Source organism: Oncorhynchus tshawytscha, linkage group LG16 (genome assembly GCF_018296145.1).
Source record: "Oncorhynchus tshawytscha isolate Ot180627B linkage group LG16, Otsh_v2.0, whole genome shotgun sequence".
Lineage (NCBI taxonomy): Eukaryota > Metazoa > Chordata > Actinopteri > Salmoniformes > Salmonidae > Oncorhynchus > Oncorhynchus tshawytscha.
In genome coordinates, this window is record NC_056444.1 from 15,768,246 (window position 1) to 15,773,738 (window position 5,493).

A 5,493-nucleotide genomic window follows, 5' to 3' on the forward strand; every position below is an offset into this window, starting at 1 on the left:
ATTGACAACTTTATTGGATAAAGAGGATTGCGATGTCAGGATTTCTTGTCCCCTTTGTGTCATCTTGTGATCCTACTGCATTCTACTCATCCATGAAGTTACTGGGCGAAAACATATAAACACAACCCAAAACATTCACGTTTAGCTCATTTGACTGTTTTAATGCAGCTTTGACCCTGTACTCAGAATAGCCTATTTACTTGTTTTCCCCTCACTGGGCAGCATCTTGTGTAACACAGCGTAGTGCATCCGTTACGCACTCTGGGACAAACACTCACAGAGCGATCATCTGCAAAGACTGATGGGAATTATGTAAATCAGCTGTGACTGAAGGGGACACTAAACATCCGGGATCACCACATGAGTGTGAGACGTATGGATGACAATGTTTCGCAGACTTGGCCTCTGATGTCACTGTGATAAGGTCTTGACCACTCATAGCCAAAAAGTGTTTCTGAAGTAAAGCTGACCCGGGAAGAGCCAAAGTAGACAAAGGAACTTGTAGCTATGCTTTAAGGGCTGATGTGTGGTCAGTTTTGTGTTTAACCCTACATGCTCAAGATTAGGGTTTACGCAGGGTAAACTGATCCTATATCTGTGGAAAGACAAGGGGCGTCCTATTGGACTGCAGTTGGTAAGAATACAATCTCAGTTCTGATGCAGTTGTCAGCCATCTTCAAATGCCCTCCTGTCACACTCTGACCATAGAGAGCTTTTTATTCTCTATGTTGGTTAGGTCGGGGTTTGACTAGGGTGGGACATCTAGGTGATTATATTTCTATGTTGGCGTGGTATGGTTCCCAATCAGAGGCAGCTGTTTATCGTTGTCTCTGATTGGGGATCATATTTAGGCAGCCATTTCCCCTTTGTGCTTTGTGGGATCTTGACTATGTATAGTTGCCTGTGAGCACTATAGCAGCTTCACATTTCGTTTTGCATTTCTTGTTTTCTTTGAGTTTCACTTCAAACTAAAGAGGATGGAACCATACCACGCTGCATCTTGGTCCACTCCTTGTAATGATCGTGACACCTCCAATATAGGTTCAGCTCAGCAGTCACTATTTGCCATCTTTGTTTACTTCCATAACATCAAATATGAAGTCACAAGAGTGCAAACGTGTAATGAGAAATAATGAGAAGAGGCTATGAGAGCAAGTTCTAAGTCACATGCAAATAAATGACTGCAGTCCTGAAACTAAGATTCAATTGTGACGTCATCACACAAAGACTGATTCGAGACTCACAAAGTTCTGAGCCTTGGTGGCAGGCAGCGTGCGCTGTGGATAGGAGAGGAAAATCGACCGCCCTCACCAAGACATGATGGAGGAGAAACATCTTCATTATTTTTCCCACTTAGTTGTCGACAAACACGTCATACACATTCCTATAGACACCTTCGTGACTGTGACCTTAGAAAAACACTTTGAAATCAACTCCAATCACTTCCAGTGAATGATTAAGTCCTATTATCAAGAAATAAACAAGTTATGTAATATAGGAATTAAAGCGATCTCATTTGAATGGTGTTGATATGCTTTGACATGGACATCACTGGTTAAACGAGTCTCTGCAGACGCGTACCCAGATCAGACCCCCAGATAAATGGAGTTTCCCAAGAGAATTAAATCTGATTATTAGTAGTGCACTGCCCACTGTTGTGAGGCAGAAAACGGGCCTATCTGACTGAAGTCTGACTGAAGCCAGTCTGCTGTGGCTTCACGGGAGTCACAAAACAATGAGGAGGAGAGGAAGGCCAGAAATAGATAGTGTATTATTGGGAAGAAATTGGGTGAAAACAATTTTGTGCAGTGCTGTGAGTGACCTACATTTTTCTTTCAATTTCCTTCACAGTAACCCATCCATGTTCACATTTATAGCTGTAGATTCACATAGGAAGGATATGTGCAGCCCCGCATGCAGAATATATCAATGGAAATCTTAAAATAGGAAAGGACAGTATAATATATAAACTCAAAAAAAGAAATGTCCTCTCACTGTCAACTACGTTTATTTTCAGCAAACTTAACATGTGTAAATATTTGTATGAACATAACAAGATTCAACAACTGAGACAAAAACTGAACAACTTCCACAGACATGTGACTAACAGAAATGGAATAACGTGTCCATGAACAAAGGGGGTGTGTCAAAATCAAAAGTAACAGTCAGTATCTGGTGTGGCCACCAGCTGCATTAAGTACTCCAGTGCATCTCCTCCTCATGGACTGCACCAGATGTTCCAGTTGTTGCTGCAAGATGTTACCTCACTCTTCCACCAAGGCACCTGCAAGTTCCCGGACATTTCTGGGGGGAATGGCCCTAGCCCTCACCCTCCGATCCAACAGGTCCCAGATGTGCTCAATGGGATTGAGATAGGGGCTCTTCGCTGGCAATGGCAGAACACTGAAATTCCTGTTTTGCAGGAAATCACGCACAGGACGAGCAGAATGGCTGGGGGCATTGTCATGCTTGAGGGTCATGTCAGGATGAGCCTGCAGGAAGGGTATCACATGAGGGAGGAGGATGTCTTCCCTGAAACGCACAGCGTTGAGATTGCCCGTGCTCTCCACCTGCATTGCTTGCTGTTTGGGGTTTTTGGCTGGGTTTCTGTACAGCACTCAGCTGATGTAAGAAGGACTATATAAATCAATTTGATTTGATTTGAATGACAACAAGCTCAGTCCGATGATGCTGTGACACACCGCCCCAGTCCATGACGGACCTTCCACCTCCAAATCGATCCCGCTCCAGAGTACAGGCCTTGGTGTAACGCTCGTTCCTTCGACGATAAACCGGAATCCAACCATCACCCCTGGTGAGACAAAACCATGACTTGTCAGTGAAGAGCACTTTTTTCCAGCCCTGTCTGGTCCAGCGACGGTGGGATTGTGCCAATAGGTGATGTTGTTGCGGGTGATGTCTGGTGAGGACTTGCCTTACAACAGGCCTACAAGCCCTCAGTCCAGCCTCCCACAGCCTATTGTGGACAGTCTGAGCACTGATGGAGGGATTGTGCGTTCCTGGTGTAACTCAGTTGTTGTTGCCATCCTGTACTTGTCCCGCAGGTGTGATGTTCGGATGTACCAATCCTGTGCAGATGTTGTTACACGTGGTCTGCCACTGCGAGGACGATCAGCTGTCTGTCCTGTCTCCTTGTAGCGCTGTCTTAGGCGGCTCACAGTACGGACATTGCAATTTATTGCTATGGCCACATCTGCAGTCCTCATGACTCTTCACTGCATGCCTAAGGCTGTTTTTCAGTCAGTAGAAAGGCCTCTTTAGTGTCCTAAATGTTCATAACTGTGACCTTAATTGCCTACCGTCTGTAAGCTGTTAGTGTCTTAACGACCGTTCCACAGGTGCATGTTCATTAATTGTTTATGGTTCATTGAACAAGCATGGGAAACAGCATTTAAACCCTTTACAATGAAGATCTGTGACGTTATTTGGATCTTCACTAATTATCTTTGAAAGACAGGGTCCTGAAAAAGGGACGTTTCTTTTTTTGCTGAGTTTAGCCGGAGTGAGATCTGGATTAGCATTTCACTCTATTCATATCATCAAGCTCCGCTGTATTCACATTCTTATCGGCATTATTAGGGTCACTAGAGATCTCCACCAATCCCCTGGGAGAATCATAGAAACAGGAAGTAATGATAGCAGATGGAGAGAGAGACAGAAACACCTCACATCCACACACTGCAGCGTGCCACAGTTTTTTTTTACATTTTAGTTTCAAGGAAGTAAACTACCCCCTCAATAATGATTTAAACAAACAAACCAAGTGCAGAACTTGGAACATGAGTCTATTTCTGATGTCAATAATGAGAGCTTGCGTGTGTGTGTGTTCGTGCGTGCGTGCATGTGTGTGTGTGTGAGTGAGATCCGGCTTACCTACATTTAAAGTTGTAAGGGAGGGTATTCATCAGGACAGAGTACTGAGTGGCTTCCCTAGAGGTCTAGAACCATTACACAGAGACATTTTAGCTCCTGAATGGCTGGGTTTACCAAGGGGAATTACAGTGGACTGTATTGAAGATTAACACCAAATACAATAACTATTGAACATTTTCCCATGGATTATAACAGATTGGGACTGACAACTGGGAGTTGATATCTAATGAATTCAGCTGTTCAAAATCATGTGATCAGCAGGCGTACCTGTACATAATTAATCTACCTGTCCTCAAGGATGCTTGTGGAGAATTGTATTTGACACTGGTTTATTTTGAGCATTTACCTGGAGTGTGCATGTAATTAATCAAACAAAGCAGGGACATGATCTGTAAAATGTAAAAAAAATACACAGCAATGAATCACTCAAGAGCCTAAAACGACAGCCAGAGGGACAACAAACAAACAAACAAACAAACACACACACAAACACACAAACACAAAAACAAACAAACAATCACACAAACAAACACACAAACACACAAACAAACACACACACAAACAAACAACCAAACAAACACACAAACAAACACACACACAAAACAAATAACCAAACACAAACAAACACACACACACACAAACAAACACACAATCAAACACACACAAACAAACACACACAAACAAACACACAAACAAACAAACACACAAAAAACAACCAAACAAACACACAAAAACAAACAAGCAATCTAGTTATTAGTGTTGCACCACTTCACAGTGAATTGCAATGTACCTGCAGTCTGTTTCACATGACAATTATGAAAGCAAATGATCATAATTTAAGCGGCATCTGTTGCCATGGTGAATTAGTGTCCTCACTTAAAGCTATTTAATGTAGCTGATGCTCTCCAAAGACTTACAGCGAGCCAGTGTCTCTCTGTCTCCCATAGTAATGTCCTTGTAGTCAGTCTCACCACTGTGTCGGATCAACTTCTACCGTACTGTAGAAAACATGGCAAGTGATTCCATAATTTCTGCCTTGAGCCCTTCCTGTGTTGCATCACATGGTGTATTGGTGTTGCAGGAATTAAATTCCTCTATGTTTTAATACCCAATTAAAATTAATCACTCTGTCAATTCATAAGAGTTTGTAAGACCCTTATTTGTATAAAATGGGCAGAGACCAGTCTTTGAAATCAACCAGCTGCGTTTATTCTCGTGAGTACTGAACATGATACAATTTACAACAGATTATGAACTAAAAATGACGTCATTAGGTTTCGAACTGTCCCATCTCTCCTCCACTCCGGTACAATGGCAGTATAGTTCTCAAGCCTTCCTACATCATCTCCCACCAATTTAGATAATTTAGGACCAAGCCAAGGTCTTCCTGTGTAGATAAGCATTCTAGCCAGTCTGACGATAAATTCATTAGTTTCTACCAAGGAACAGACAGTCATTGTTCTAATTCTTGATTATAATTACACACATTATATTCAGTACTAGGATTAAAAGAAAATTCATACATCTATACAGTAACATAATAGTATTCTGATTAGTCAGTCCTGATTGAAATGTATACATAATTAGTCATTATTGATA